A 10,329-nucleotide genomic window follows, 5' to 3' on the forward strand; every position below is an offset into this window, starting at 1 on the left:
TATATCTCAGGGAAGGAGCATCGTATGTTAGCGCGCCGCTCAAGTGGGAGCAATTTCCTCCTCGTTTCCGTGTCTCTCGTGCAGGATTACAAGTGAAAGTCGATTGCACATCTCCGCTCCATGTTCTTCTCAGGCGTTTATTTTCTCATAAGCGTTTTGCGTTTTTTTTTTCACCGATTGCTCCCCGGCAACTTTGCAATAAGCAGAAAATGCAACACCCTCCCACTGTCTCTCTCTCTCTCTCTCTCTCTCTCTCTCTCTCTGTCTCTCTGTGTCTCTCTCTCTCTCTGTGTCTCTCTCTCTCTCTCTCTCTGTCTCTCTCTCTCTCTCTCTCTCTGTCTCTCTCTCTCTCTCTCTCTCTCTCTGTCTCTCTCTCCCTCTCTCTCTCTGATCTCATCTCAGTCTGAAAGTTCTGCTTCATATTGCTCCTTAAAAGAAGCTCAGCTAACTTACTTCTGCTGCTGAATGATGTCACAAGACTTGGTTCTTTCACCAGATTATGTTGTAATGGAATAAATAAATCAAGCAATTAAAAAAGAAAATCGCCCCCAATTAAAATATTAGTGTTTTTTTCAGAACTCAACATATGGCCAAGTGAACAACGTGATATTGTAATCCTTCACTCTTACACACTCACCACACACACACACAGGGTTTCTAAGAGGGTCCATCGGTGCGTGTTATAGCTGTGTAATAGCAGCCTAATAGGCTTACCTGTCAGCGCCGTACGGGACATGGCCGCTGTAAATCACATTATGTCTGCCACACCTGTTCCACTCCTTCCATATTTTATGGCCCCTCTCCTCCACCCTGTCCCTCTCTTCTCCTCTCCTCCACTCTGTCCCTCTCTTCTTTTTTGGCTCCGGTCCAAAATCAACCCCTCTTCCCACAGTGCGGCCGCGCCCCCCCCCCCCCCCTGCACCCCCCTCCCCCTTATGGATTAAACCAATGGGCAGGTGTTAAGATATATGGGCTAGCTGTAAGAGAGAGAGAGAGGGGGGGGGGGGGAGTGGCAGGGGTAGGCTAAAGCCCCAAACGTGTGAGCCTGCGCTGGGGGCCTATGCTTTGGCTCTGTGTTGGCGAGGGATGCACTGATATATCGGCCGTATATCGGTATCGGCCGATATCGGCCTTGTTGACTGCAAAAAAAAAAAAAAAAAAAAATCAGCTGGGTCACATAATTTGTTGTTAGTTTGTTTCATAATTACATTACAGTATGATTGAATTTGTGCTCATTCAGAGATCGTGTGATGAAGCGCTTAAAAGACTTTAAAACAGGCCAGTTATTTGTTTACAATGAAGATTGATTTGCTTCCCCGTCAAAAAAAAGGTGTAAAATAAACATAATCGTATCGGCTCTCGGCCAAATTGTTATTTTAAACATGGGTGTTATCGATATGGGGCCCCAGAATGGGTGTGTCCCCCTAGTGTTGGCCTGTGAAGGGCCCCGTGCAGTGAAGCGGTGAGGAGAGCCTCAGAGAGAGTGAATCTAGCTGGACTCAGGATGAGGCGCTGACCGCGCGCCGGCCGGCCTGCTGATAACCTTTAGGAAGGACATTGTTCCTGTGTTATACAGCACTGCTGCAGTACACAAGCAGCCAGGCAGTGTGATGGGTGGTGCAGTGGTTCCCCGGTCGGCTGGCTCTCAGGCAGGGTTAGGAGGTAGAGTAAATGGGGCAGTATAGTAGCTAAAGTCCCTCATGGCTTCCTGCACTACACTGCTTCAGCAGCCCTTTTCCTCTGATGCATTTGTCCTCTGTCTGAACCAGGCTCTCCCTCCCTGTCGCTCCATTAGAGAAATTCACCGGCTCTTCCTCTCTCTCTCTCTGTCCCCTGCAGATCGCTTCTGGAGGAGGGGGTCAGCGAGGGACCAGCGCGCCGCGCAGCCAGCAGGAATACATGAAGGGAGGCGTGGGGGAGGGGGCGGCCACCACAGCAGCAGCAGCAGCAGCGGCGGGAGCAGCGGCAGCACTCCGGGGTCAAAGTTCACACAGGTAAACTGCTCTTTGTTTTCAACCACAGCTCTGTGATACAGCTCGTGAGACGTTGTGTGTGTTGGCAAGAATCTGGCGATAAGCAGTTGCTTATCAGAGTGACTGTCGAGTGTCTAAGTGGCAGGATTGACTGTAGGTAAAAGGTACTATGGGTACATTTTTTAAATTGCGATATTTGGGAAATATTGCGATATTCGGGAAATATCGCCATAATTTGGTAAATATCGCGATTTTTCCATATTAGCAAAAATCAGCCCAAACCTAACCCAGGTGTGTGGATATTTTCTGACATTCCTAGACGTGAGCACATTGTGTTTGGCTCCAAGCCTTTTTCCAATATGGAGGAGACTTGGCATGCCGTGGCCTAGTGAGGCAGTAATGCGGCTGGTTCTGATTGAACTCTCCTGGGTCTGGCGGCCGGGGAGGAACTGGGAATGGAGCGGGCCCCTCTGCTGCTGCTGCTGTTTACGAGGATCCTGTCTGACTCTGTCCAGAAAGCAGCCAGCCCCCACCAAGATGTCAGCCCCCACCAAGATGTCAGCCCCCACCAAGATGCCTGTGGCTCTGTCAGGACTCTGAGAATGGAACAAATGCATGGCTGGGGAATAGGGAAAAAGATTTCAAATGCCACTTTTAACAGCTGATTGTTCAGCAAGTGTCTTTGCGGCTTCGCCTCGTCTAAAGTGAAGCTCTGCCACCTAGTGGAACTGTCCTGAATCACTTTTGCTGCTATCCTTTTTTATATAAAAGGGAGTAAGTGGGTTCTGCGATTTTGGTCATGTTTTTGGTCACGTTTTTGGTTACACTCGGGCAATTGTGACGTCACTGATGATGTCATAGACATAGTGACATCATCACTGATGATGTCACTATGTCTATGACATCATCACTGATGCTGAGCAAAAGGAATTAAGCGCCGCGAGATGCCTAGTTGTCCAAAGTTGGACAATATTAGTTACTGTTATAAACAACCATGTAATGTTTCCAACCATCCAATCATCTACTTTAGATTTGTCTCTACCAGAGTTCGAAAAAGGACGCTGTGAGCTAGGCTTGTCCTGAGTCGGACACTCACTCGTCTCTTCAGGCCGATGTAAACAATGCAGTTAAGGCTTTAACAATTGATGGTTGATCATCACCCAAGCGCGTCCTACCGCTTTCTCTCATCAAAGTCACTTTCCTAAAGTAATTGTATATTTAAATGGCTGTATTCATATGAGACGTGTAGATTCTTAGACATGTCTAAACTAATCCCACAACAACACTAGCTGACGTTCGCTGAAATGAAAAGGCCGGAAAGCGTGTCAGAGCGGATGTGAACGACTCAGGAGGACAATAGTGTCCAACTCAGGACACAGTGACATTAGCTCCTGTTTGACACCTGTCCCTTTGGCCTGTCCCCCTGGTGGTCACTCCAACCAGGGATTAAGACAGAGGATGGCGGTGGAGGAGGGGTGGGGCTGGGGGGGCAGATCCAGGAAGCAAATAAATAAATAAAGTGCTGGTTAATCTTCCTTAGTGCGTGCGGTGTGTGTGAACGCCACCGCCCGTGGAACATCTGCCTCACTCACACACACACACACACACTTGACACACACATACACACACCGACACAGACACACACACACACATACACACTGACACAGTCTCACACACACACCCATTGACACAGACACACACGCGCGCAGCTAGCAGGGATCAGCCAAAGCGATTAGCACACGGACGTCAGAGCACAGAACACGACAGGTTTAGCGCACACACACACACACACACACACTCACTCTCACACACACAATACGCACGCACACACACAGACCAACGGCAGAGTGACAGCCAACGCCGCACAGAGAAAGAGAGAGAGAGAGAGAGAGGCGTGCTGCCAGCCAGCCGACAGAATAGAGATGCTGAATTTGACGGCACATCAACATGAAAGTATAAGAAGAGACAACTTGTACTCCGTCTCTCCTCCAGCGCTGTCTGTCCTCCTCTCAACCTGCCTCTGCTATCTGTGGACCTTCACCCAGCGTGGGAGCAGCTGATCAAACAAACACACAGGCAGAGGCAGAATTTGGCCAGACAGTCAGTGATGAGTAATGTGGAGCATCTTGACTTCTGCGGATTAATTTGTTGAGACGGCTTGTCGACGCGCTGCGAATGCTAACATGTTACAGACTGTGTTTGCCCCTTTAACCGGATGCATTTTCACACGGAATAGCGTGACCACCACTGTCCACTGTGTGAGCGATTTGAGGAGGAGAGGAGAGAGGCTGTGTGTGTGTGTGTGTGTGTGTGTGTGTGTGTGTGTGTATATGTGTGTGCGTGCGTGCATGCGTGTGTATGTGTGTGAGAGCAGGAGTAGGGTTTCTCCGGTGCGTTTGAGCTTCACTGCCACATGGCTCTCCTAGATAAAGGAAAGGATGTCAGAGCTCCTATAGGGATTAGCTCACACCAGGGGAATTAGCATCCCATTCCCAGACGCCTTTTTTCATTTTCACTTCTGCACCCCTCTCTCTCCCTCTCTCTCTCTCTGTCTCTCTCTCTCTCCCTTCTCTCTCTCTATCCCCTCTCTCCCTCTCTATCCCCTCTCTCTCTCTCTCTCTCTCTCTCTCTCTCTCTCTGTCTCTGTCTCTCTCTCTGTCTCTCTCTCTCTCTCTCTCTCTCTGTCTCTCTGTCTCTCTCTCTCTCTCTCCCTTCTCTCTCTCTATCCCCTCTCTCCCTCTCTCTCCCTTCTCTCTCTCTCCCTCTCTTTCTGTCTGTCTCTCTCTCTCCCTCTCTCTCTCCCCTCTCTCTCCCTCTCTCGCTCTCCCCCTCTCTTTCCCCTCTTTCTGTCTCTCTCCCTCTCTGTCTCTCTCCCTCTCCCTCTCCAGAGTAAAGTTTGTTTGAGGAAAATGCGTTCATGTGATGTTGTTGCACACAAGAGCCCCTGTGTTCCTCCTCCCTCTCGTACACGTGATGTGCGTGTGTTTGTGTGTGAATGAATGAATGTATGAATGAATATTAGATGTGTTTGTGTCTGGTCATTTACTGTACATGAATTGGAATTATTCAGATACATAAACTATAACAGCAAACCAACCATTCTGGCATGTTTAACCCACCGTCCTCTAACAGCACAATACATAGACATCGTCCAACCACAATAATAAACATAAACATTATCCAAACATAACACAACATAAATATAAACCTCCCACAAATAACACTCCAGGAGAGATCCCATGTGTGTGTGTGAGAGAGAGAGAGAGAGAGGAAGAGCTACAGTATATGTATTTAATCCAGACCATGGTTCTCAAACCTTTTTGGCTCCAGTACCCCCTTTCCCTGATTTCTGAATCCAAGAACCCCCTTTTTGCTTAGAAAACTGCAAGAGAAAACTATAGCATGATGCAATGAATGAATGGCATCCCACCTTTTGAAGAATATAACATTACGAAATAAGACATGGAGTGAAAGAGCTGCAATTAGTGCCTCCTGAGCACATTTATTTTAAAGTTTAATTTATTTTCATGAATTATTCTTAAATTCTTTCCATTTTCCCCTTTTTCTCTCAAGTACCCCCTGTAGAACCTCCACGTACCCCAGTTTGGGAAGTCCTACCCTCAGATTCTCTCAGATGTTTGACCTGCATGTGCTGCAGCAGGAGAGACTCTCTCAGGTGTTTGACCTGCATGTGCTGCAGCAGGAGAGACTCTCTCAGGTGTTTGACCTGCATGTGCTGCAGCAGGAGAGAGACTCTCTCAGGTGTTTGACCTGCAGGTGCTGCAGCAGGAGAGACTCTCTCAGGTGTTTGACCTGCATGTGCTGCAGCAGGAAAGAGACTCTCTCAGGTGTTTGACCTGCAGGTGCTGCAGCAGAGAGACTCTCTCAGGTGTTTGACCTGCAGGTGCTGCAGCAGGAGAGACTCTCTCAGGTGTTTGACCTGCATGTGCTGCAGCAGGAGAGACTCTCTCAGGTGTTTGACCTGCATGTGCTGCAGCAGGAGAGACTCTCTCAGGTGTTTGACCTGCAGGTGCTGCAGCAGGAGAGACTCTCTCAGGTGTTTGACCTGCATGTGCTGCAGCAGAGAGACTCTCTCAGGTGTTTGACCTGCATGTGCTGCAGCAGAGAGACTCTCTCAGGTGTTTGACCTGCAGGTGCTGCAGCAGAGAGACGCTCTCAGGTGTTTGACCTGCAGGTGCTGCAGCAGGAGAGACTCTCTCAGGTGTTTGACCTGCAGGTGCTGCAGCAGGAGAGACTCTCTCAGGTGTTTGACCTGCAGGTGCTGCAGCAGGAGAGACTCTCTCAGGTGTTTGACCTGCAGGTGCTGCAGCAGGAGAGACTCTCTCAGGTGTTTGACCTGCAGGTGCTGCAGCAGGAGAGACTCTCTCAGGTGTTTGACCTGCAGGTGCTGCAGCAGGAGAGACTCTCTCAGGTGTTTGACCTGCATGTGCTGCAGCAGGAGAGAGACTCTCTCAGGTGTTTGACCTGAAGATGCTGCAGCAGAGAGACGCACAGACTGGCCTGTTTTCATCGTGCGCCGCAACAAGAGGCATCGCACAAGCAAGCAGGAGAGTCAAGTGTAGGAGTGGGAGGATGAGAGAGAACATTGTCTTGTCAGAGCAGAGCAGAACAGAACAGGTTGTTGTGAGGATACTCTTCTCCCTCTGCCTCAGGGCCACCTGCACTCCTGTGATACAGCGCGGCAGCACGAGCTACACATTCCGCAGCATCAGATAGCACTCCTGCTAGTGCTACACCCTAACAACCAGAGGAACATTATGTCTTCACCTTGTTTTGACACTGTAAATGTTCCAACATAGATTAACATCTTGTAATAGTTCCATTTAATGGAGTGTCCTTATGTTTTTTTTCCACACAAGTAAAAGATTAAACTATAACTCATTTAAGCAACAGCTGACGACAGGCCGAGGTATATGTTTATTATGGCTAAGGGGCGTCGCTGTGATATAATAAACATATACAGCATATTGCTTTTATGAAACGCTTACCATGTATGGCAATATGAAAGTAATAGACACACTCTAATTTAAATAGTTTTTATTCATAAATACTGATGTTCAAAATAAAACAGGTTTTCCTGGCTGCCTGCACAGAGAGCAAGGCTCTAACATTGGGTAAAGCAGCTAGCTAGCAGCTAGCAACACATGTGCTTGGCGACCTTGGCGTGGTTCTTCACCCTCCACGTCGTGCATTAAAATAGTTTAACGCACACCTAGTCGTTGATTATCCTTTATGGATAATGTGTATGGATACTTTGTAATACTTTGTCCGGTCGGTCGGTGACGTTATCCATCAGCGGGTCTTCTCTGTCTGCCGTCGTCAATTCACCCCGAGGAAAACAACGTTACAGGGCTGAGTGGGACACAGGCAGCATGGCTGTTATATGATTACACAACCTGTCAAGTGTCTCCGCAGCTCTGATGAATGGCTGTAATACGCCACGCATCACAACACGCCACACACACACACACACACACACACAACATTAATGGCCGCTCATAATACCCGGGACGTTCCTCCGCCGCTACGGCACAATTCACAGACAGAGAGAGAGAGAGAGAGAGACAGAGAGAGACAGAGAGAGAGAGAGAGAGAAGGGGGTGGTCGGGGTTAGGAGAGCGAGAGAATGAGAGAGAGACAGTGTTCATGAATACGCCATTCAAGACAGTAAACACACAAAAAAAAATGGCGTCCTCATTTTAATAATTTCACAAATGATCTGGCAAGATGACAGAGTGTCACAGTCACACTCAGCTCTTCCTGAACAGGAGGCAGGGTGACAGAGTGTCACAGTCACACTCAGCTCTTCCTGAACAGGAGGCAGGGTGACAGAGTGTCACAGTCACACTCAGCTCTTCCTGAACAGGAGGCAGGGTGACAGAGTGTCACAGTCACACTCAGCTCTTCCTGAACAGGAGGCAGGGTGACAGAGTGTCACAGTCACACTCAGCTCTTCCTGAACGGGAGGCAGGGTGACAGAGTGTCACAGTCACACTCAGCTCTTCCTGAACAGGAGGCAGGGTGACAGAGTGTCACAGTCACACTCAGCTCTTCCTGAACGGGAGGCAGGGTGACAGAGTGTCACAGTCACACTCAGCTCTTCCTGAACAGGAGGCAGGGTGACAGAGTGTCACAGTCACGCTCAGCTCTTCCTGAACGGGAGGCAGGGTGACAGAGTGTCACAGTCACACTCAGCTCTTCCTGAACAGGAGGCAGGGTGACAGAGTGTCACAGTCACGCTCAGCTCTTCCTGAACGGGAGGCAGGATGACAGAGTGTCACAGTCACACTCAGCTCTTCCTGAACAGGAGGCAGGGTGACAGAGTGTCACAGTCACACTCAGCTCTTCCTGAACAGGAGGCAGGGTGACAGAGTGTCACAGTCACACTCAGCTCTTCCTGAACAGGAGGCAGGGTGACAGAGTGTCACAGTCACGCTCAGCTCTTCCTGAACAGGAGGCAGGGTGACAGAGTGTCACAGTCACACTCAGCTCTTCCTGAACGGGAGGCAGGGTGACAGAGTGTCACAGTCACGCTCAGCTCTTCCTGAACGGGAGGCAGGGTGACAGAGTGTCACAGTCACACTCAGCTCTTCCTGAACGGGAGGCAGGATGCCAGAGTGTCACAGTCACACTCAGCTCTTCCTGAACGGGAGGCAGGATGACAGAGTGTCACAGTCACACTCAGCTCTTCCTGAACAGGAGGCAGGGTGACAGAGTGTCACAGTCACACTCAGCTCTTCCTGAACAGGAGGCAGGGTGACAGAGTGTCACAGTCACACTCAGCTCTTCCTGAACAGGAGGCAGGGTGACAGAGTGTCACAGTCACACTCAGCTCTTCCTGAACAGGAGGCAGGATGACAGAGTGTCACAGTCACACTCAGCTCTTCCTGAACAGGAGGCAGGGTGACAGAGTGTCACAGTCACGCTCAGCTCTTCCTGAACAGGAGGCAGGGTGACAGAGTGTCACAGTCACGCTCAGCTCTTCCTGAACGGGAGGCAGGGTGACAGAGTGTCACAGTCACGCTCAGCTCTTCCTGAACGGGAGGCAGGGTGACAGAGTGTCACAGTCACACTCAGCTCTTCCTGAACAGGAGGCAGGATGACAGAGTGTCACAGTCACACTCAGCTCTTCCTGAACAGGAGGCAGGGTGACAGAGTGTCACAGTCACGCTCAGCTCTTCCTGAACGGGAGGCAGGGTGACAGAGTGTCACAGTCACACTCAGCTCTTCCTGAACAGGAGGCAGGATGACAGAGTGTCACAGTCACACTCAGCTCTTCCTGAACAGGAGGCAGGGTGACAGAGTGTCACAGTCACACTCAGCTCTTCCTGAACGGGAGGCAGGATGACAGAGTGTCACAGTCACACTCAGCTCTTCCTGAACAGGAGGCAGGGTGACAGAGTGTCACAGTCACACTCAGCTCTTCCTGAACAGGAGGCAGGGTGACAGAGTGTCACAGTCACACTCAGCTCTTCCTGAACAGGAGGCAGGGTGACAGAGTGTCACAGTCACACTCAGCTCTTCCTGAACAGGAGGCAGGGTGACAGAGTGTCACAGTCACGCTCAGCTCTTCCTGAACGGGAGGCAGGGTGACAGAGTGTCACAGTCACGCTCAGCTCTTCCTGAACGGGAGGCAGGGTGACAGAGTGTCACAGTCACACTCAGCTCTTCCTGAACGGGAGGCAGGGTGACAGAGTGTCACGCTCAGCTCTTCCTGAACAGGAGGCAGGGTGACAGAGTGTCACAGTCACACTCAGCTCTTCCTGAACGGGAGGCAGGGTGACAGAGTGTCACAGTCACACTCAGCTCTTCCTGAACAGGAGGCAGGGTGACAGAGTGTCACAGTCACACTCAGCTCTTCCTGAACGGGAGGCAGGGTGACAGAGTGTCACAGTCACACTCAGCTCTTCCTGAACAGGAGGCAGGGTGACAGAGTGTCACAGTCACACTCAGCTCTTCCTGAACAGGAGGCAGGATGACAGAGTGTCACAGTCACACTCAGCTCTTCCTGAACAGGAGGCAGGATGACAGAGTGTCACAGTCACACTCAGCTCTTCCTGAACAGGAGGCAGGATGACAGAGTGTCACAGTCACGCTCAGCTCTTCCTGAACAGGAGGCAGGATGACAGAGTGTCACAGTCACACTCAGCTCTTCCTGAACGGGAGGCAGGGTGACAGAGTGTCACAGTCACACTCAGCTCTTCCTGAACAGGAGGCAGGGTGACAGAGTGTCACAGTCACACTCAGCTCTTCCTGAACAGGAGGCAGGGTGACAGAGTGTCACAGTCACACTCAGCTCTTCCTGAACGGGAGGCAGGGTGACAGAGTGTCACAG

The sequence above is a fragment of the Poromitra crassiceps genome (genome assembly GCF_964638095.1).
Source record: "Poromitra crassiceps genome assembly, chromosome: 22".
Lineage (NCBI taxonomy): Eukaryota > Metazoa > Chordata > Actinopteri > Beryciformes > Melamphaidae > Poromitra > Poromitra crassiceps.